We start from the raw sequence: 24,165 nt of genomic DNA, 5'->3' as shown, positions 1-24,165 counted from the left end.
ATATATTGCAGTAAAAGGCAAAGGAACAGTGGCAATTGAAGGTCAAACAGGTTTGAAACTAATTTCAGATGTTTTATATGTTCCAGAAATTAACCAAAACCTGTTGAGTGTTCCTCAATTTCTTGAAAAAGGTTATAAGGTGTTATTTGAAGATAAAAATTGCATAATCAAAGATTCAGCAGGCAAGGAAGTATTTAAAGTTAGAATGAAAAGAAAAAGCTTTGCTTTGGACTTCATGAGTGAAGAACATGCTGCAGTGCACAAAGAGGTCAGCAATACAATACTTTGGCATAAAAGATTGGGCCATTTTCACCACAATGCTCTAATATTCTTGAAGAAGAATAACATGGTCAGAGGCTTACCTGATATAGAAGAAGAATCTCCTACATGCATTGCTTGTCAGTATGGAAAGCAAACAAGACTCCCATTTCCACAAAACAAGACTTGGAGGGCTATACAAAATCTACAATTGATACATACAGATGTTGGAGGACCTATGAGCACACCATCATTGAATGACAGTAGGTATTATATTATTTTCATTGATGACATGACAAGAATGTGTTGGATATATTTTATGAAGTTTAAATATGAAGTTGCTGCCATTTTTTGGAAGTTTAAAACTTCGGTGGCAAATCAAAGCAAGTGCAAAATGCAGATGATCAGATCTGACAATGGAACTGAATATACTTCAAAAAAATTTAACAAGTTTTGTGAAGATACAGGTGTAGAACACCAGCTTACAGCCCCTTATTCACCTCAGCAAAATGGCACCGCAGAAAGGAAAAATCGGACGATTATGGAGATGGCCTAGGTGCTTACTTCATGACAAAGATTTGCCTAAAAAATTCTGGGCAGAGGCTGCAAATACTGCAGTGTTTTTACTCAATAGACTGCCAACAAAAGCTTTACAACAGAGAACGCCTTTTGAATCATGGTACGGTTACAAGCCTGAGCTGTTTAATTTAAAGATATTTGGTTGCTTGTGTTTCTCTTATATTCCTCATATTAAGAGAGACAAATTGGACAAGAAAGCAGAACCTGGAATTTTTGTAGGCTATAGCTTGATTTCAAAGGCCTACAGGATCTATCTTCCACACAAAAACAAAGTCATTGTTAGCAGGGATGTGAAATTCTTGGAGTTTGACTGTTGGAGCTGGAAAGACAACAAATTCCTTGAACAATTTGATTGTTTGAACTGGAAAGGCAACAATGAGCTTGGATTGCAGGAGGATAATGAAGATGTGGATGATGAACCTGTCAGAGGAACAAGATTGCTTTCTGACATCTATCAAAGGTGTAATGTTGCTGTCATGGAACCTGGTGGATATGAAGAGGCTGCAACTGACAAAAAATGGATAAATGCTAGGGAAGAGGAGCTCAAAATGATTGAAAAAAATCAGACGTGGGAGTTGGTGGATAGACCTAGTCATAAGAAGGCCATTGGAGTAAAGTGGGTTTATAGAACCAAGTTCAATCCCGATGGTTCTATGAACAAGTACAAGGCAAGACTTGTTGTCAAGGGATATGCTCAGATGTTTGGGATGGATTTCTCTGAAACATTTGCCCCAGTTGCCAGGCTAGACACAATAAGATTGCTGCTAGCACTAGTTGCACAAAAGGGCTGGCTTATACATCAATTGGATGTAAAATCAACATTTTTGAATGGATATTTGGAGGAAGAAATTTTTGTGGAACAGCCAGAAGGTTTTGCTCTTCAAGGACAAGAAGACAAGGTTTATCTACTGAAAAAGGCATTATATGGTTTGAAACAAGCACCAAGGTCTTGGTATAGCAGAATTGATGCACATTTAATGAGCTTAGGCTTTGTGAAAAGTCTGAGTGAGTACACCTTATATATTAAAAAGGTGAATGAAGATATACTTATGGTATCTCTGTATGTTGATGACTTATTTGTTACAGGAAATTATAAGGAGATGATTGACAAGTTTAAAGAAGAAATGGAAAATGTCTTTGAAATGACAAACCTTGGAAAGATGACATTTTTTCTTGGTATGCAAGTGCAACAAAAGAAAAATGAAATATTTGTGTGCCAAGAAAAGTATGCAAAGGAAGTGCTTATGAAGTTCAACATGGGAGAGTGTAAGTCAGCTGCAACTCCAATGAACCAAAAAGAAAAGTTCTGCAGAGAAGATGGTGCTGAAAAGGTTGATGAAAAGCTGTTTAGATCCTTAATTGGATGCTTAATGTATTTAACTGCCACCAGACCAGACATCATGCATTCAGTGAGTTTGTTATCAAGGTACATGCATTGTGCTAGTGAAATTCATTTTCAAGCAGCAAAAAGAATTCTTAGATATGTTAAAGGCACAATTGATTATGGTATATGGTTCAAGAAAGTTGAAAGCTTAAGTTTTCATGGTTATTCAGATAGTGATTGGGCAGGATGTGTTGATGATATGAGAAGCACTTATGGTTATTGTTTCTCACTTGGTTCTGGAGTTTTTTCATGGTGTTCCAAAAAACAAGAAATTATAGCACAATCAACAGCAGAAGCAGAGTATGTTGCTGCTGCAGCTGCTGTAAATCAAACTGTCTGGATAAGGAAGATCATGACTGATTTACACATAGAACAAGAAGACAGCACAAAGATTTTTGTGAATAATCAAGCTGCAATTTCAATTGCCAATAATCCAGTTTTTCATGGCAAAACAAAGCATTTTAAGATAAAACTTTTCCTTTTAAGAGAAGTTCAAAGAGAAGGATAAGTGAAACTAGTCTACTGCAAATCAGAAGATCAAGTGGCTGATATCCTAACCAAGGCACTTCCAAAATCTAGATTTGAGTTCTTGAGACAAAAGCTTGGAGTTTGCAGTTCCAAAGTCAAGGAGGAGTGTTGATTAATGACTATTGGAAATTAAAAAATTAAAATTATATGTTATGCTATTTTTTAGGAAAATAAAAGTCATGTTGACTAGTAGAATTTATTTGCTATTTTCTAGGCACTAAGAGCACTAGTTTGTTAGTGGTTATAGAGGCCAACATTTTTGTACATTTACGTTCACTTATTTGCTTTATAAAAGCAATTGCACTCCAAAAAATAATATATTAAGCAGTTTAATATTCCTCTGTTCCATTCTCTCAGTTTTCTCTGTTCCACTCTCTCAACCTTTCCTTCAATAAAATAACCAACAGTTTCATTGATTTATTGTTTTCCATTTTACTTTTCATTTCCATTTATGTTGCTTGCAATTTCATAGATTTCTTTTACGAGTTCTTGCAAGTTAAGATTCATGTAAATTCTCTCAAAATACAGACAGCCAACTCCAACAATGAGACTTTTCAATCTCTTAACAGACAGTTGTTTCCTTTAAATTAAAAGATAACAATAGATTTTAATTTTTAAAATATTTCCTTGAGCATTCAACATAATATATTAATCTATATGAAAATTCACAATATTTACATGCTCTCAATGTTCAACCACTTCAATAATTAAAGACCACAACCATGATTGGAAGATCAAATACAAAACACACCATGACTGACTAGAAAGCAAGGGGAGAGGAAGACTGGTTCAGAACTAAGCCATAGGACAAATCATCATTCACAACACAGCAAATCATGGTAGCTTTCTTTAAAAGTAAGTATCCAGAAAATCAGTAGCAAACAAAAACAAGAGCACCAACTAAGCCAACATCACAGAGACACAAAAAAGCAGCATCTTCTCTTCGAGTTCATTCTTACTGTAATTGATTGCTATGGAGTAATAATGTCTATTCAATCCATGGATTAGAGTTTGAAAAGTAAATTGCAAAAACAATAAGTAACGACAAAAAGGAAAAAACAACAGCATCTATACTTTTGGAATGAAATAAAGGAACACTCACTTGGATAGATGGCTTGTTTAGATGGCCCAAGTTGGAAGTTGTTTGACCTGGCTTGTTTAGGTAACCCAGGCGACGAAGAGGCACTTCTGGTAGTAAACGAGATGTTGTAGGATGATCTTGGGGACCCTCACCGACGGGTTCTATAAAGCCAGCAGATGTGGGCACATCAAATATTGCTGAGTGAACGACAACCTCTGTTTCCAACTCCTGGTGACTCTAAGCTTATAGATCGTAAAAAAGAAGACCTTTTACTTGACTTCTAGACTGCGATATACCCTCTTGTTTTCTCTGTCTTCTGCGTTCTGTTCTGATTTCTTAATTTCTTGTAGTCTGATGAGCTAGCTATAGGCTCCTTCGGGATCCTTGGTAAGCTCATTGTGTGAACCTGATAAAATTTTCCTTTTAGTCATGCAACGAGGAATATAAACAACATGTTTTAAATTTTTATGACCCTCCTAAAAAATGTAAGTCATGGAAAAGATACTATTACTATATTATATGTTTACCTCTTTAAACTATTTTTCCTTGATGGAAAACAACAACGATATCACTTGTTAAGTTTCTTTACTCAGGAAACCTAAATGGTAAACTCTCTTCTCACTCACACACTCAATAGCAGAAATTATACTATATGTATATGTATTTTATTCAATCTATGGTGTAAAGAAAGAAGAAAATACAAGTAAATGTCACTACAAGAAAATAGCTAGTTACCCGCGGATCATTATATACGGATTAGATCGGTATGTAATAAACATATTATATACGGATCTTATATACGGATATTGGGAAATCCATTATATACGGATAAATCCGTATATAATAATAAAAATATTTATATACGGAGGATCCGTATATAATTGCCGTACATAACGTTGGCGCCTTTGAACTTGAAGCTTTGCAGGGATAGTTCGTATCTAATATCTGTGTATAAGCTGATTTTAGAAAAAAAAACAAATAAAAATTAAACTGAAAGCTCCAAAATTTCCCCCCTCTATCACTCTCGAAAAAAACACATCTTCTCCCTCTTCTCGAACCTCTCCTCGAACCTTCAGTCCACTTCTCCCTCTTCTCCCTCTTCTCCCTCTTCTCGAACCTTCAGTCCACTTCTTCACTGCACTCTCTTCTCCGCTGTCAGTCCACCTCGCCGGCAGCGAGCCTCTGGTTCAGTGAAACCCGCACTCCACGTCACCACTCGCGATTTGTGTGGATTCAGATTTCATTTGTCGAACACGGTGAGTAATCGAAGCTTTGAGGATTATTTTTGATTTCGTTTTCTCTTTTTGTTGTTTGGAGGTTTGAAATTGTGACTTTGGAAACCCTAGGTTGGTTTCTTCGAAGTGGTAGAGATAAGCTGGAGTTGTAGTTGCGTTTTGCTCCTGGTAAGTTTGAATCGTTTAGATTTGAGGTTTGTTTGAGTTATCTTTTCTCTGGGTGTTGTTACATTGTCCTATTTTTGGTCGTTGTTTTTTCGAGGTTTGAAATCGCGAATTTGGAAACCCTAGGTTGGTTTCTTCGAAGTGGAAGAGATAAGATCGAGCTGCTATTGCCTTCTACATTTGGTAAGTTTGAATTGCTTATATTTTGGTTTCTTTTTATTGGCTGTTATTGAAAATGGGTCTTGACCAAAACTAGTCACTGAAAATGGTTTGCTTCGTTTTGGGTGCTTTTATTGCTTTCAGATATTAGTCATCATGGTTTTGACAATCATGTTAGTGGATCCTATTTTTTCAAAAAAGTGGTAACATGGTTTGAAGTTGTTTCCTGGTTTGAAGTTGTTTCCATTTGAAATGTATATATAACTATATATGGGGCATAATATGGCACGGGAAGGGCATAACAAAGAGTACATATATATTTGCAATAAGTTCAATAATAGTTGCAACATGCAGCTGGCTAGGTAGTTCCTCTAATCTGAAAACAGAGAACAATGTTGGAGGTAGTTCTTCTAATCCTTCCTTACCCCCTTCCAAAGATGGTGGAATATGTTGGAGGCAGTTCCTCCAATCCTAAACATAGTGGCATTAAGGAATAAGACCATTTATTGACAATAGCCAAAATTGGGAGGATCATGAAGCAGATTTTGCCTCCTAATGCAAAAAATACCTTTTTCTACACTCCTAGTTTATTTGCTAAAGCTCTTTGAACACACTGTGTTTTTTTAACACTGTCACAAAAACAATAATTGTTGCACACCAACCAATTCCATCCCAAAATCTACTTTTGTCTTCAAACATCTTAGCTGTCTCCCTCTTGCTGTCATAAAAGAACAACCATGCCTGTGAAATCAACAACCATACCAAAGAAACAAGATAGTTGGCTAAAACTCAATGAACCATGTTTAATGAGTCAAAACAAATGTTAACTTCAGTTTCCTGACTTTGGAACTGATCAATGCTCTCAAAGTGGTGCTCTTACGCTGATTAAAGATGGAACAATGATAAATTCTAGCAAAAGGAGAAATTTGTCAGTTAATTTCATTCATTTTGTTCCAGCTTTTAGAGTTTTCAAACTTAAGGGTGGTCTAATGTGTGTGTAGGGAAATTGACATATATGGGTGGCGTTTTGAGCCTAATGATAATGGAAATGCATATCTAACATACAACTTTGAAAAACCTGCAATGTTTGGAATCCTTACCGTAACCCCATATGGCACATTAAAATTGGTAGAGTTTTATTTTTTAAAAGAACCAAGTTTCTGGAACTTGAGGTGGATCAAAATAAATGTGAATTTTATGGCAAGTGTGAACCCTTTGGAAGTTGTGATAACTCCACATCAACAAATTCCAACTGTTTGGATTTAAGGACTTGGTTATGACTTAATTAGCATCCAACATATATTGCAATAATATTCATTTATTTAACAATATGATTAGTCTAGGCAGAGGACAATACATGAAGCAATGAAGTCATTGGTTACTCAGTAAAATAATTACATATGCATTTTAGTACAGTAGTAGATATGTTACAAAGTTAATGCCCCTCTTTTTTTGTCCATGTACCTTTATGTTGTCCTTGTACTATAAAACTAGTTTTTTTAATTGATACAATGCATGTTGTGACTTGAAATCATCAGGTAAAAAGTTTCCCCATTTTCTGGTCAAACAGTGACATCAAAACCCAAGTAAGTGGTTCTAACCTTTTATTTGTATTTAGTGTGGGGAGGTAAATTAGCCTTGTGATTGTTTGATGTTCAATTGCATTGTGTCATTCTCGTTAGTCACTGAAATTTGGTTATGGATGTAGTAAAGTACTGAAATGTGGTTATGGATGTAGTAAAGTATGTTAGTTTTAACATGTGTTGTTTCTATTTTAGTTAATTTGTAGTTTGATGTTCTGTTTTAAATTGATATACGATTCTGTATACATATTCCATATTATAAAAACTTTTAATTAAAAGATGTATTACTTATCAAAAGAAATTAAATTAACTAATGTAATAATAATGATCATACTAATATTACAGAGTGATATACAGAGTGAGAGTGATATTATAAGGGATGATAAGTAGAAAAAGGAATATATATATATATATATATATATATATATATATATATATATATATATATATATATATATATATATATATATATATATATATATATATAAGATTTGAAAGGAAAGGTGGAAAAGAGAGGCGTGTTGAGGTGTGGCGTGGTGGCTGCTATGGTACATGTGGGTGGCTTCCCTTTGTGATGAACAAGATATGCATCTTATCCTCATTTTGTCTTTTAGTGGTCTTTGATTTAGTCACCCTACTTCTGAATGCCTCACTTCTACGCATGCTATGTGTTGCTCCCAAAACGTAACACCAATCCTTCATTCTCCAAGAAAATAACTCAATGCTTCTCCTTTCCTCTCCAACTTTCCGTATGCGTGCAGCTGCTCCCCAAGACGTGACAGCAGCAACTCTTCTCGGTGACACCCTTCCACCCAATCTTAATTCATATAAGAGCTCTCTTTGCTTCCACCAGTGGCACCTCCAACACGTAACCATGCATACCACTTCACCTACTATGGTCAAACATGCACCTCCAATTCATTCTCAGCATGAACCCAAATTAAATATTCAATTGTAGTACAAAACCAATGTCACATCTACACGACTTTTGCTTCCATCTTCCATTCTCCCATCAAATCAACAAGCTATGACAATTACATCCACTAAAAGAAGAAAACAAAGTAATCTCTAACATGCTGCACGTTAACTTCCACAAAGAGTTAAAATACACTCCTTTTCTCTCCCCAAAACCGTCACACCTATTCCCATCTAGCTTCCACCTTCATTTTTTTATTCATCATGGCATAAGTCACACTTCTAGACAAACTTTTTCTGAATTTTAAAGAATGATGTGTTTTTCATTGCAAAATGCCGTGACCACTTTTCTGTCATCATATCACACTTTCTTCTAACAAAACCAAGAACTTATCTCTTCCTAAAAGCAATTAAATAAATATTCTACTCTTCCATCACAACAAACATTGAGTACAGCCGTGTAGAAGTAAAAAGCTTATGGAATAAAATAAGATGCAAGTAAAATAAGCAACCAAATGCAATTCAAATTGGAAATGATACTACATAAACACGTTAACAGCAAAGAGGGAAGGGTACGTTTTCTTACACATGTTTAGAACAATAAATTCACTCTTTGTTCAAGCATTAAGAGTAAGACACACAGAACCTATTGAAGTTAAACTCCATTCTCTGCTGGGTGCCGTGCTCATCAAAACTCAGCCAGAACTCTTCTCTTCCAGCAGCCGTGACATCTACTCTACTCCTTGCTCTCCAACCAATTTGATGTTCTGCAGAGAACTCCAGCCAAGAGAGTAGTGTCTCCCCAACAAAAACGTTGACAGCCAAAAGTTCCAAACCAAAAACCCAGAGTGTGTGTGTTGTCGTGAGTTCTGTAACCAATAGTAGTGTCCAGACTCCGAGTCGTCCCCTTCCTCTTGTGTGTCTCTTCATTTTTAAAGGGAAAACCAGCCAGCCATGAGCCAACTCTTCCGTCTAGTAGTGGCCCCTTCTCCATGTCCGTGTGCAAGCTTTTTCATTGAGGATAATATTCCCTTCAGTAGCTGCTCCCTCTTTTTATCCCAACGTACATGTTTTATGAATGCTTAGTTGTCCATGGGCCGTGTGTTTTTTTTATCTTTGCTGCACCGTGAGTTATACTTAATTTATTTATTTTTCTTTTATTCTATTTTCTATATTTACACTACAAGAAAATTGCATTTTACTATATATGCCCATATTTGTTAATATTAAGTATTATGCAATTTTTGTATCTAGCACTACATTGGCGTATGAAATTTGGGGCAATTTTTTTAAAGTCACAGTTCATAATGAAGACCATCAAGTGGCTTTTATATAAATCAACAACTTTTATTTGTTTCAGAGTCCAAATGGTGTTTGGAACATTTTTGGTGGCAAGCTTTCATGGGACTTGAAGCAATTGTATGTGATGATCCAAATTTTGAGGGGCGTAGAAATCCTTCCAGTGGTATATTTATATTATATTTATTTATGTTTCAATTATAGCAACCATGTTAGCCTGTTGGTAGCATTTCAAGAGAACGGAAGTAGAGATTTGTGGTTTGGGATAGTAGAAATTAAAGAAGATTTTGTCAGTGAACTTTTAATGGTTTCTGAAATTTGCTGAGATTTGTGGTTCAATTTGATTGATCTTTTTTATCCCCTAATTCTAAGCCATCATCTGTTAGAGAACTTTTAATGGTTTTTGAAATTTTCTTTAAATATTTTATTTGTCCATATATATTGAAATGTGTTTCAACTAAACTTTTTGTTAATTTTTGGTTCAGGCACTGCTTAAGGCTATAGGAGCTAGTGTTTACTTGGTCAGGAAACCGTTAGAAAATGTAAAATCATTCTTGTAATTGTCTTTATGAATAAGAGTTGTATTTTTTTAAGTTCTATTTATAGAATTATCTAATAAAGTTTTCATATTTTAATTATTTGGTTCAAGCACAATCATATGTAAATTTGTTACATTTGTAATCTTGTAATTATATTATACATTATATATTATGAATATATTTGGCAATTTTTCTGGCAATTTAACAGTTATGTTTGATTCTTATCAATTATATGAAATTTTTAGGTATTAGGTGTAAACGTGGAATTATCTAATTTTTTTTTTATAAAACTATAAAGTTATATACGGATTACATACGGATTATCCGTATATAATTATATAAAAATTATATACGGATTTGTCCGTACATAATTATATACAGGTAATTATATACAGAATTTATATACGGATTTTTTCGTATATAAATTATATACGGATTTTTCCGTATATAAATTATATACGGATTTTTCCGTATATAAATTATATACGGATATATCCGTATATAATTTAGCTACGATCATTTTATATACGGATTTTTGTCCGTATATAATCCGTATGTAACACTATTTTATATACGGATTTTAGGTCTTACATACGAATTTTGGTCGTATGTAATTGTATTTTTTCTTGTAGTGTGTTCTCAAGGAAGCCTTCCCTCCTTCGCTAGCCAAGAGGTCCAGTCTAATCCCAAAACAAAATATCTGATGATGCCTTTTCCCCTCATTCTATTTACTATTTATACTATATCTCTCTTCTAACAACCTAACATCTTTTCTCACCTCTACCGTTCGGATTCTTCTCACTCCTCAAATTCTACCGTTCGGTTTCTACTTTCCCTAATACAGTTCGGCCACCAACCTCCCAATACCAATCGGCTACTCACTTCCCCAATACAGTTCGGTCATTCGCTCTCCTTTTACCCTTCGGCCCTTATTTCTCTCCTTTTACCGTTCGACTCTTACTTCTCTCCATTTACCGTTCGTCCCTTACTTCTCTCCTCTTACCGTTCGGCCCTTACTTCTCTCCTCTTACCGTTCGGCCCTTACTTCTCTCCTCTTACCGTTCAACCCTTACTTCTCTCCTCTTACCGTTTGTTAACTCTTTGGCAAGCGTACCAAATCGTTTTAAGTAATAAACCGGTAAGACCGAATATTGTATCCCAAGAGACTCGTATGACACTTTACAATTGTATAATTATCTAACTAATTTAGACTAAAGAATATTTCCATTTAATGTGAATTTAGTGCAATGAAAATAAACATCATACATAAGTGATAGATTGAACTTTTTGGAGTTAAAACACTTGAAAATTAATTGATTAAAGATGATATGATATGGAATGAAGATGTTGGAGAATGATTTTACCTACTACACTCTCATGCAAATGCACATTACTACTACTTCATTTAATTGCTCATGTCAACCTACTACATTACTCAAACCCAATCCCTTGGTAGAGAGAGCCTAGACTCACTCATTAAATTCCAATCCCTTGGTAACCTAAAAAGTTCATCTGCATTAAGAATAATGGTTTAAGGCAACTAAAGGGCCAAGCTCTATCCCTAGACACAATTTCCTTTAGGTGTTTATTCCAGTTCAAGGTTCACACAATACTTCCCAATATCAAGCAAACCTAAGAATCATGCTATGGTTGATCAAGTCACAACAAGCTTTAAGAGAAGGAAATAAACACTCACAATAAATGAAAGAAGCTTATATTAATTAAACACAAGTGCATTTACAAGAAAGTTTCGTAGTTAAATCATTCCCCAACAAAATGAACTTAGCTCTCCCTAGTCATGGAGAGCTTGAGCTTACAATGGAAGAAAATGGAAGAGATGGAGACCCAAGGAGGAAGAATGGAGAGTTCCCAATGCTCAAAACCAGCTCCCGGAGGTCCAAAAATGATGTTTCGAGCTTTAGCCGCCAAGAAGATGGCACCCTCGTTGAATGGAAGCCAAATAGGTCTAGGGTGGCATGTCAGCAAAAGTCGCGCCCAGCCCCCCTCTCTAGGGCGCCCAAGCGCGAGGTCTGCGCAGGAATTGTGTGAAGAATGGCGCCCGCCCCCTGTCTAGGGCGCCCAGGCGCGAGGTCTGCGCAGAAAATGGGGCTCAGCCCCCCTTCTGGGGCACCCTGGCGTGAGAAACCTTCCATGATCCTTCAAAACACTTGCTTTTTGTAGCTTTTCCTAGGCTCCCACTCTTGGTAGTTTAGATGCACCTCCAAAGCACACAAATTGCCTAGAAACTTGAGGAATTAGTGATGAAAACTCCTATGTATAACCTAAGCTAAACTTATTCACAAAGTTAGATAAAAGAGAGGATTAAGCATGTTTCAAGCTTCAAGAGAGTCGATTTGGTAAGAAAATTGCACCACACATAATGGTAAGAATTACCGTTATCACCGTTCGACCCTTACTTCTCTCCTCTTATATTCCTAACATTACTCCACCCCTCAAAATCAACCTTGTCCGCAAGGTTGAAGTCAGGGAACTGTTACTTGACGTAATGTTCTTCTTCCCAGGTGGCGCCCTCTAATTCACGTCTGGAGGCTTGGGTGGTGGCAAATCCTCTTCCACTATCTTCCATTCTTCCTAGATCCTATTAACTTCCAACATTCTGGTCACCTCTTTTCCAAAATCCTACTCCATCTTCATGCTTAGTTGCCACCAATCTACTTTAATTTCTCCCCAAGTTGTCAAACAGGTAGCTCCTAAATTCACATCTAGCATGTATTCCACCACCTCCTTCCTCAGTGGTGGCTCTGCCCTGCTCAACCTCATTGACACAATCTGGATAGCCGGATGCCTAAGACTGTCTAGTTGAATCACAAACAGAGGATGGATGTGGTGCATCTTTGGCAACAAAGGTTGTGTATACATAGACAACATGTGTATCACAAATAAGCTTGTGAACCTTACAACCAACTACACCTCGCCCATTTTCTTCACACCAGAATTATGCAGTACTAAAAGAGGATAAGGGTGTGTGTACACCCTATTAACTTCAAGAGTGGGCAGCCTAATTCTCACCTTCCCTATTCTTGAATCCTTTGATGCACCTGATTTCTCTCCAACATGTAAAAGACCATTATCATGGACCCCTACTGTGATAATAATACATGGATCAAAAACCTCCCAAATGTATTTCTCATTCCACCTTGGAGCAAGACTATCCACAATTGTCCTAGTACGGATCCACTTCTGCCCATATATAGTTACACAATATGAATTTGTGGCTCCTCTACCATCTCTAGTCTTCATTGGCATCAACCCTTGTGCACTTATAATCCACAGCTCTAGAATTCCAATGTTGGCCTTCGATAGCTGCTTTGTTGTTGGCTTAAGATCACTACTATAATGAGTTGATTCATCGAGCACATGGTAGCCACCTTCCAAGTAAACCCTCAAGTGTATCCTACTTGAGAACTTGGTCTCTTTCTTCTTTTCCTCTTCAACAACCACATGTTTTTCAAGGTTAAACCACCTTGTGTTCATAGGCTTATGGTCAAACCTCCTCTGCACATTGTGTAAAGGACTGACACATCTTCCCAGGATTTCATCTTTGTTTGGACCAACCCTATCTTCTGCAGTCAGAACCAAAGGCTCCTTAAATGGCTCAGCTGCAAGAAACATCAAGCCCTCATTCCACATGCGATTTATGGTTTAACTTTGAGATGCTCTAGTTCTTGAAAACTGATTTCTCGTATTGGTCTTCACAAAGACTTCAGGATACCAGGTTTTGTCACTTGGTACCAAGTCCTAAGCCTCAATAACATTGACCCTGACATACCAAAGCTTAGGTGAAAGGTAAACCTTTGATCTTATGTTTGTAACAGCCTCAGGACCAACAGTTGCTGCATCAGAATGCCATGCATCAGGAAATGCCTCGTCTGCTTGAGTTCCCATCCAAACTACCAACATTAACTCTCCCTTGGCTTTCTCACGTCTCTTGTCTTCTAGTATGTACCACTATGGAGCCAAAGGGCTATCTGGTGGCACACTTTTTGGGATTTCATTTAGATCAAACATCACTCTCCCTACAGAGTCATCCACAACAACATCTTTGTCTTTCACTACTCCCTCCAGAAGAGAAGCTTGAATCCTTTATTTGGAGAAGGCAAAAACATGATTCCACTGAGGATTGGACTTTTTCTCAAAGTGCTTGGTGAGGCCCTTGTAGTTTCCAAGCTTCACTTCCACATAAGGATCCACACCACCAGTAATAATGCTAACTCCAAGATTGACAGAGACAAAAAGTAAAGAGTGATCTGGTTTTTTCGATGCTTGCGGCACCAAAATTTCCAACTCCTGGATGTCCTTGTCGACGCTTCCCTCCTGTCGCTCCGCTGTCAACTCCTCACAATCGGTGCCCGATTTAGTCTGCCAAACCTTCACGTCAGAGCATTAGTGAACATCTTCTAAGTCGGATTCGTGGTTTTCTTCCGCCAGAAGCGGAACCAATAGCTTGCCAAACCTCCATCCATGCATCTATAGACAAGCTTCATCTTCTCCTTCTCCGTCACGCTCTAGAGATTGAAGAGTGTCTCTACCTGTGCGATCCAGCCTATGGGATCCACACCTTCAAATGTAGGTAGTTCAACGCGCTTCCAACTACGTCGAACTTCTCCTCTGTTTTCTATTGATTTCTCCTCCGAGTTTTCGACTGTCGTCGTCTAGCCTTGACGGAATCACGTCTTCCTTTGGAGCTCTAATCTCGGTTCCTGGCGCATCGTTCGAATGTTCGTCGGAACTCGAGAGTCATCGATTGCACCTCCACCTTCAATTCCTCCATTGTCGACTCCATCACTGCCATTCGTCCCTTCAGTCTTCCTTCTAGTGCGTTTAATTTTCCCTCCTTTCTTCGCTACCATTCCTTCTCGCTAGCTCTTCTTCCCTCCGAAACAGATCCGGTAGGTCGGACCAATTTGTTAGGTTTCTTTACTCAAGAAACCAAAATCGTAAACTCTCTTCTCACTCACACACTCAACAGTAGAAATATTATTGTATGTATTTGTATTTTATTTAATCTGTAGTGTTCCTTCCTCCACTGGCCAAGAGGTCCAGTCTAATCCCAAAACAAAATATCTGATGATGCCCTTTCCCCTCATTCTGTTTATTATTTATACTATCTCTCTCTTCTAACAACCTAACATCTTTTCCCGCCTCTACCGTTCGATTTCTTCTCACTCCTCAAATTCTGCCGTTCGGTTTCTACTTTCCCTAATACCGTTCAGCCACCAACCTCCAGCAACCTCCCAATACCATTCGGCTACTCACTTCCCTAATACAGTTCGGTCGTTCGCTCTCCTCCTCTCTTCCAACCTTCGTTCGATATTAATATACCGCTTGGCTCTTACTTCTCACCTCTTACCGTTCGGCTCTTACTTCTCTCCTCTTACCGTTCGGCCCTTACTTCTCTCCTCTTACCGTTCGACCCTTACTTCTCTCCTCTTACCATTCCACCCTTACTTCTCTCTTCTTATATTCCTAACAAAAATGACAGTTGTTTTGTTTATCGTTATTCTGCCCAATGCCTCTTATACAATTCTCTCAGATTCAGTATCAAGGGCACTTGTAGCTTCATCCAGAAATAGGATTCTTGGGTCTTTCAAAATCGCTCTTGCTATCGCCACTCTCTGCTTTTGACCCCTAGAGAGCCGAGTTCCATGCTTACCAACCATTGTATCTAGCTCTAAAATTCATAAATCATATAAAATTATAGAGGTGAAAGGACCCTTTCTAATAAAGATAGAAGTAAAAAAAAACATATTTTGTCATGTACACTATGAAGATAAAAGTATCACTGTTAAAAAAAACATGTGAATCGAAATATAGTTTGCCAGAAATACATATTATAAGTCTAATCCTTGGATTCCTTCGATAGAGACAGGAAGAGAGAATCAAGTATTTGAAATTATAGATTATTAGAAACCAAAAGAAATACACAACTTACATAAAGCCAGTCAATACAATACAACAAATATAACAGTCACAACTTCTCCTCCTATGTATCCTTTCTGGATTATCATTTTCGCACTAAACCGAATGCCCAAAGCATAACTGCAGATAAAGACAAAGTATAGCATAGCAAAACCCAAACCAGAAGCTCCTGCCTCCTGCACTCCATTGATGTAAGCCTTGATTAAGGACTGATTGTATTTAGTTATTGCTAGCCTCTCCACAGTTAATGAAGCAACCTGCATTAGAGAGATAAAGGTGATTTATATATCAGCAGTAACAAAAAGGAAAAATGAAGAGTTTGTTTTAGCCTGTGTGCCTACCGTCTGGATAGAGCCAATTTTATGCTCTACAACACTTGAAGCTTTGGAATAAGCAGCTTTGAAACTTTTTCACCTGTTGTGACGATCACAACCATAAGATTTCTTCTCTCCATTGTCGTTTCTCGTAAATGGTTTTTACACCAGCTTGACTTTGATAATGCATTTTTGCGTGGTGATTTGGATGAAGAGGTTTATATGAAACCTCCCCCGGGATTGATTCTTTCGGAACCTCATTTGGTTTGTAAATTGCACAAGTCTTTATGTGGGCTTCGACAAGCTTCTCGACAATGGAACTCTAAACTCACAACTTCCTTAATCTCTCATGGTTTTTCTCAAAGTCCCGCTGATCATTCCTTATTTATTAGACAATCTGCTACTTCTTTTACTGCTCTTTTGATCTATGTGGATGATATCGTTTTAACTGGTGATAACATGGCGGATATTGTTGATGTTAAGAAATTTTTACATCAAGAATTCAAAATCAAAGACTTGGGCAATCTCAAATATTTTCTTGGTTTTGAAGTTGCTAGATCATGACATGGTCTTATCTTGAATCAACGAAAATACTGTTTAGAAATTTTAGTCGAATTTGGTCTCACTGGTTGCAAACCAGCACCTTCTCCTTCGAACCCTACTGATAAGCTCAAGAATGATGATGATGATCTTCTTCCAGACCCTACTCCTTATTGGAGATTAATTGGTAAGCTGCAGTATCTAACAAATAGCCGACCTGATATTTCTTTTACTGTCCAGCAAGTTAGTCAGTTCATGTCCAAGCCTAGATCCTTTCATCTCAATGCTATTTTCAGAATCTTGAAATATCTCAAAGGTTGTCTTGGCTTAGGTCTTTTTTATCCTTCCAACAATCCTCACAGACTTCAAGCTTTTTCTAATTTAGATTGGGCTACTTGTTGCATCTCTAGAAAATCCACCACTGGTTATTGTGTATTTTATGGGAGTTGTCTTATATCTTGGAAATCAAAGAAGCAATCCACCGTGTCCAGGAGCTTTATTGAAGCTGAATATAAAGCTTTAGCCTTTGTTGCTTGTGAATTGCAATGGCTGAAATATGTTGCGGATGATTTATGTCTTCAAATTCCACTTCCTTTCCCTACATTTTGTGATAATCAATCTGCCATTCAACTGGCCAAGAATCCTTCCTTTCATGAACGCATTAAGCATATTGAAGTGGATTGTCACTTTATTCGTGCTAAAGTTCTTGATGGGCTCATTGTTCTTTCTCATGTTCCTTCGAAGCATCAACTGACAGATATGTTCACTAACCACTCTATCCCAGACCTTTCAACATTAATTTGTTCAAGATGGACTCGCTGAACATTCACCACCCATCTTGAGGGAGAGTGTGAGAAATATCGTTTTTGTGCTTTTGCTATGTTTGTTATATTAGTTGGCAAGATATTTTATTTTCAGTCAATGAGTGGTGACCAGGCTGTATTTCTTTTCCTTTTTATTCTCTTTCGTTTTGCTCAAGATATGCTGAATATATATTGAGCATTCTGTTGACTCTTTTGTTAGGTTGGAATAATGAGGATTAAAGTTCTATTCATTTCACTTTATCATTTCTCTGTCATCAGTTTTCACATCAAATTAAATCAAAGTTTAAAACATGAATGAATTTCAATTTGGTGCACCCCTAGCATTCCGATATGGTTGATAACAAGGAGTAAGACAGATCCAAAAACTAACGTATTTTCGGTAGTCCATTCTACTCCCTTAAACATAAGGCATTACGAAAATACATGACAGATATCATAGAACATACACTCTCACAGAATCCATTTGACATTATAATCCTAGAAGACACCCCATGAGAGCTCATGTTTCTTTATCAACAACGGTTAAAATAATAATATATATGAATATTTACAGCCACATCGTTTTTACAAATATCCATTTTTGCGGATAAGTAATATGTACAGCTTATCCCTTATCTCGTTTACTCTTCCTCTCCTTTCCTTTATATTCTTACTTAGTCTCCACAAGGGTATGAGATAACTATAATAATTAACACCTAATTCAATTCACAGAGTCAAGTTATCAAACCTTTGGTGGTTCTCACCACCTTCAATAACATGACCTTTCTGCAACTTCATATATAACTATAGTACATTGCCTTTTCCTAACATTTTACTCGCAGTCACCCTCACGCAGGTCTATTTGAAACCTGATAGAGATATATCTCTCTGTGATGAAATACAAATATATCCCTGCCCACCGCTTCCAAAACCATGACCCCCAAAATATACAAAGAATATAAAACTTAAAAATAACAGGGGTAGAAAATTAAAAATAAAGGACTAAATTCCTAAAAGATGTAAATAATGGATGATCTTAAAGTCTCAATTCAAACACATTTTTAAGGTGTTGCAGACATGACATTGTTACGAAGTTCAATCTTCAAAGTATTTTAAGTTCAGGACTAACATGCATACAGAATATAACTAACTTAATCCCATACAATAGATGGCCATGTATATTTGTATTTCAAGCATTTCAAACAACAAAAAAGAGACTTAGAATAAACTTTTGTTCATGATACTTGTATCATCATTGTTCCCTCCGCCTCTGAGAATGCAATGCGGAAATCACAGCTAACCTAACAAAAAAATATAAATAAAAGCACAATTATATGTACAGAAGCTTAACTAATTTGTTTCAAATAAGTAATCAAATTCGTGCAATGACAAGAAATGAGAATTATATTCAACCATTCTGATGGGGCCTACAGTCCCTAGTAAATAGTTATGAAAAGGTATCTGGTAAAACAGCATACTCTTACTGTATTTCTTATATTTACAGTGATCCATGTGTAGTTGGCAACCTAATTTATTCAAATGAAATCCTACGTATTTTAAAAAGAATTCTTTTTATTGTTTTGAGATTTAATGTCCGATCTTATATGTGTCTCCACTTATTAAATAAGAGAGACAATTAAGAGAAAATGAATAAACACGGGTCTCCATACTTTACTTTTCATGTAACGAAATTCATCATACTTATCTTTTGCTTATTTTAAACTAGTTATTATAAATACCCGGTTGGTTTATGAGCATTGTTACATAGGTTAACCTGTCTGTATAATTGATAATTGTTTTATCAGTTATATTCTTCTTTATATAACTCTTCTTCTCTCTGTTTTTAATCACTAATAGTAAAATAAATATTTTCTTCCTTTTGCACCCTTTTGCCTCTTTCTCCTTAATTATATGGTATTTAGAGCGAAATTTTTTCTCCATGAGTTCGTCATCTTCCGCCACTATCAACTCTGATTCATTTCCTTCCTCTTCCAATTTTTTTCCTCATACTTTTCATATACCAATTTCTCTAAAACTTGATGATGACAATTTTCTTCTTTGACACCAATAAGTTCTTGCCACCATTCGACGACTAAAATTGATGAAGTTCTTGGATAGATAAGTGACTCCACTAGTGTTAAATGGGTTTTTAACGTCTAATATTCAACGTCAGCTAAGAAAAAAGTTAACTTAAAAAATGACTAGTGATATGTTTTGTAAATAAAATGACCAATTAAACATTAGACCTTTCATAGAGCCGATGTCATATGTACTTCAGACGTTTGTTCAAGGGGAACTCAAGTCTAATTCTTATTAAAATTTTAAAAAACTAGCTGGAAAAGAATGTTTTCGAAGAGTTTGACGTCGGACAATCAAGGAGCCAACGTCATAATGCATTAGACGTCGAATAGTCAACTGGTCGTCTAATAATTTTTAAATAATTAAATAAAATCTTCATGAAAAGACCTTTCCTGTATCCTTCACTAGTACAAAATCTGTATTTTAAATCGTCCATTGTCCTTCGGTTTTTGAAAAACTGAAGCATATAAAAATGCGGTGGGAAAACTGTAATATTTGAGACATTATATACCTCGTAAGGGAATATACTGCCTCTGTTATTCAGGAGACCGAGGCACAAAACGTTGCTGACCCACTATATTGCCTCGGTTCTACGAGGAAACGAGTCAGAAACCTCTGCCACCTCGTAGTCTCTTACAAGCTCCTTCACCCACTCAAACTTGGCATACTCGAACAGAGCCCCTTCCAAAACCCTAACCACTCTCAAGCCCAATCTTGAGTCCGAACTACAACATTCCCCTTCGGCGTCGCCTTCAGAATCTCCCTCGCTAGATCCAACGTCGTTCTTCGACGGTCATCTTCCACCTCAGGAGCCTTTGCTCACTATACAACAGGCAAGGCTCCTTACCATTTGCGTGTTCATGTTGCTGCTAATAGGAAATGGCGTACCCTGAAATTTCAGTTTTTTGTCACCAAAGGCATTCTGTTTATTTTTTTGTCTGTTAAGCTTGTAGGTGATTTGTTTCTATTTGTCTAGCCATGTATATACTTGTCCATTTGTACTTTGTGAGTGCGTATAGCTAATCTGATTCAACCCCTTCAATGCTTATGCAGGTCATTGCATCACTAACATATTTGGTTTATTTAATTGATGGTTATCAACAATATTGGCTTCGTCTTCTTTGGGGTTTTGATAGTGAAATGAGCTTTTACTACATATGTGGTAAATTGCGATTAACTTTAATTGTGTCATCAACATGCTAATGCAATATTTATTTTGTGAATTATTGAGTCCATTGCCTTGAGTTTAATGTTTCATTGTTCCAAAGTCAAAAAGATATTGGTTTTGGTTAATTTTTTGTTGGTAATTTCTAATGTAGGAGCTCTATTATTTTTCATACCACTTGGCTTATCTGGGTGCTTCATTACTTGTTATGACCGAAGAGTTCGCAATGACTTAGCTCAACCTTGTAGAGAGTTATGTCTTTGTTGCTGTCAACCTGGGTAGTAATCTTGATTTTACATATTCCAAAGCCTCAGTCATTTTTAGAACACATAATGGAACTCTTAGCATCTTCATAAGGCTTCATTATAATGCTTGTTTTCTTGTTTCATTTTAGGATGCCAAAAATTTTGCTAGGAGTGCAATATATAAGATTTAATTTAGGCTATATTTCAAATCCTTCTTTTAAGAACTTTTACTCAAAGATATATAAAATTAAGTTTCTAATTATTCATGGTTGCTTATGCTAAGCTGAAAAGGAGGAACTTGCAATGTTGTGTATGAAGAAGCGAGTCTGTGATTCAGAAGTCTAACTTTTTGTGTTGAATGATGTTGTTGCAAAGTTTGTGTAGACTGTCATTTGCCTGACACTCTTTGTATGTGGACTGATTGCACCACTTGCTTTGAGAGTTGGGGAACCATGGAAATTGAATGTGCTGGCTGTTTGGGGGGTGCTGGTGAAGCAGGGCTACCATTAGTCATATTGTCGAGTATGTTTTTGGAGTTGTAATTAGGATGGGGTTAGTTGACAGGAAGTGTTGGTCTCTTGACAAACATACACTATTATCAACATTTTATGAAAATTAAATTTTACCAATCTAACTTGGATGAAAGTTTTAAGGCTTAATACCCCTGATGGTCCCTATTTTTGTCAAGTGCGTTCGATTTAGTCCTAGTTTTTTTTCCTGTTCAATGTTATCCTAAAGAATGTATTTTTTGTTCAATTTAGTCCTTTTTGCAAACAACGTTTAAATTGTTAACAACCATTGCTCAAGCTGTGCAATCTTCTTCTGAGATGGCATTTAACTTCTGCCACATCACCATCTTCTTCAAGCTTCAGCCCAAACAGAAACGGAAACCCTACTTTCTCTCTAACCTTAGCGCCGCCACCGAACCCTAACGCCACCACCATCGTAGAAATTAATTATTAGCTGCTATTAATTTTGAATTTAGAGTAGACATATTTTATTGCTTTGCGTTCCAATGATTGCTGAAACCCGACGAAGAAGAATCGTCGATTCAATCACTACTCCGATGATTCCGACGCGTCTCCAGTGACTTGCTCCGTCTCATTAGGGCAACACCACCTCCTTTGTCCTTGATTTGGATTATCGAAAATCCAAAACGACCGAGCCAAGCAATGGAATTGCCCAACGCTAATGACGATAATAGGTTTTCGAATCTAAAAGCGAACGCGACAGCCTCAACCTCAGGTTTCACGTTCAGTAGCACCTCTTCCGCTTCGGGCCTGTCCTGGCCCAGATTCGTCAAGGTTCGGAATCCCAACAACGTCCCCGCTTTCAATCCATTTCGCAACGGTGATGCCGCCAATGTCGCCAATTGGCGATCGATTCCAGAATCTCAAAATCCGCAAAGGTTTAGACACCGCATGCCATGGTGAGTTTGTGTTCGCTACTAATACTTCTTTGCGTGTTGACAAAAACTCGGTCTCTGAATAGATGAACAAGTTGAACAAGGTGGAACAGGTTTTAGCGAATCGGACCTACGAAATGACCTGAGGAAGAAATTGAACATTAAGAAAAGGAAGATGTAATAATGCTGCTACTGAGAACTCAACTCAAGTTTTATGTCAGTTGAAGAATCTGAATGTGAATGACTCTATTGGTAGTAATATTCGCAAGAGTAAAGTTGATGTTAAACCTAGTTTGGAGATTGTGACTACATTTGGAAAATGTGAAATGGGAGCGAATTTGTTGGAGAAATTTGAGAAGTTAAACCTAGTTAAGGAGGAGGAGGGATTTGTGTTTACTGGTAAGCAAGATAGTTTGGGCTTGTCTTTTGTTGAGTTTGAAACACCTGCACCAAAAGTTGGCAAAGAGGGAAAACATAAGCAAAAGAGTAGCAAAATAAGGATGAGTAGAATTAGAGAAAATCTGAAGCATTACAGCATAACCCAACGATGACATGGAGAGGGTTTTCTTTCGAAGGAAAGTGTTTCCCAAGACCAACTACACGGTTCACCGATGGATGTGTCACCATATCAAAAAAAGCTGCCTGAAAACGAATGGTGACGTGGCCGAAGTTAAATGCCATCTCAGAAGAAGATTGCACAGCTGCAGCAATGGTCGTTAACAATTTAAACGTCGTTTGCAAAAAGGACTAAATTGAACAAAAATTACATTCTTTAGGACAATATTGAACAGAAAAAAAAACTGGGACCAAATCGAACGTACTTGACAAAAATAGGGACCATCAGGGATATTAAGCCAAGTTTTAATATAATGGTTAGTTTATATTTTTCATAGAATTAAATTAATTGGTATGTTTGTGCTTCACATTATTTTTATAAACATTTTACTATTTATTATATTAGAAAAACCATTATTATAATTATATCACATGTTCATGAACCTTTAAATTATTTAATTTCTTTAATATGTTATATATTATTTTATTCAATAAAATGATTAAGTTGTAAAAGTTGTCATTTATATGAGTTATTATAAAGTAACCGTGAAATTTGCAAACATTTGCATATATTTCATTTGCTGCGAGTTTACCACAAAAGTTAGAATTTTTATTTTTATTCCTTGATAACTATAATTTGGGAGACATAATCTTGTTGGATTATAAGACAATAAGACAAGAAAATCAAAGAAAGTGAGGGAAACGAGGAAAACAGAAGAGAGATAAAATTGAGTGAAAAATATCACTTAATTTAAAAGAAAATTAAAATTATTTCATTTTTTGCAGAAAAAGATACGAGGGTACAAATATGGAAAAGTCCAAGATACTACCTCGGTTCAAGGAGAACCGAGGCGAAAAGTCCTTTAAAAAAAAAGAGGAAAATCCTACTACTTCGGTCATCTTAGAATCGAGTATCTTTTTTGCCTCGGTCTACAACCGAGGCAAAAAGGGGTAGACTTTTTGCCTCGCCTGTATATGCCTAAGTTTTGGAACCGTTGGCTATGTGTGAAAATAATCGTTGTCGTTTCCCTTGACTACATTAGTGCTTATGATGTCGAAGAGTCAATTGGCCGATGTCATATCACATTGGACGTCAGATGGTCCCAAGGACCGACGCCTAATTCTGTTTAAATCATTAAAAAATGCAGTGCAAAAGTAATCTTTTACACCCATTAGACGTTGGTCCCCCTACTTGTCTGACGTCTAATGTGATATGACGTCGGTCCCCGAGAGTATTCGTCGATATTTTATAAATTAAAAAACAACATAAGAGAACATTTCCCTTCCACTCTTTCTTAGCGCTCTCTCTTCTCAGCCCTTTAAACTATTCTAGCAACAATTGCGAACACCACCAAAAGTAATTTTTGCTTCATTTAACGCAAATGAATGTTGCT

The 24,165-nt window shown here is 36.7% G+C and overlaps 1 protein-coding gene, 1 long non-coding RNA gene and 1 pseudogene across 9 annotated transcripts in view; 1 reads left to right on the top strand and 2 right to left on the bottom strand.

Annotated features, from left to right (window-relative positions):
* Nucleotides 1–4,807: 4,807 nt before the first annotated feature.
* LOC148199089 (uncharacterized) lies at nt 4,808–9,824 on the top strand. Of its 2 annotated transcripts, XR_015786014.1 has the most exons (6): nt 4,811–5,086; nt 5,177–5,233; nt 5,328–5,413; nt 6,928–6,975; nt 9,248–9,352; nt 9,672–9,824. It is a non-coding gene; the product is annotated as an uncharacterized LOC148199089 (long non-coding RNA). The 2 variants fall into 2 exon arrangements; XR_015786013.1 differs by having other exon boundaries at nt 4,808–5,086; nt 5,177–5,413.
* A 2,053-nt stretch (nt 9,825–11,877) lies between these two features.
* On the bottom strand, nt 11,878–13,769 carry LOC148199088 (FT-interacting protein 3 pseudogene; annotated as a pseudogene).
* Nucleotides 13,770–18,349: 4,580 nt separating this feature from the next.
* Nucleotides 18,350–24,165, bottom strand: part of LOC148199087 (uncharacterized) — a 38,756-nt gene continuing 32,940 nt past the window's right edge. For 6 of the 7 annotated variants that reach the window (XM_088114018.1, XM_088114017.1, XM_088114014.1 and 3 more), the window contains one exon: nt 18,350–18,623. The gene's annotated coding sequence lies outside the window, so the exon portion shown is untranslated. Of the gene's footprint in view, nt 18,624–22,613; nt 22,661–22,749; nt 22,918–24,165 lie in introns of all 7 variants that reach the window. The other variant, XR_015786172.1, reaches the window with a different exon arrangement.

Source organism: Vigna umbellata, chromosome 4 (assembly GCF_029865625.1).
Source record: "Vigna umbellata cultivar VRB3 chromosome 4, Vumbellata_1.0, whole genome shotgun sequence".
In the NCBI taxonomy this organism is placed as follows: Eukaryota; Viridiplantae; Streptophyta; class Magnoliopsida; order Fabales; family Fabaceae; genus Vigna; species Vigna umbellata.
Note: the sequence above shows the minus strand (reverse complement) of the source record. Positions and strands in the feature narration are given on the sequence as shown.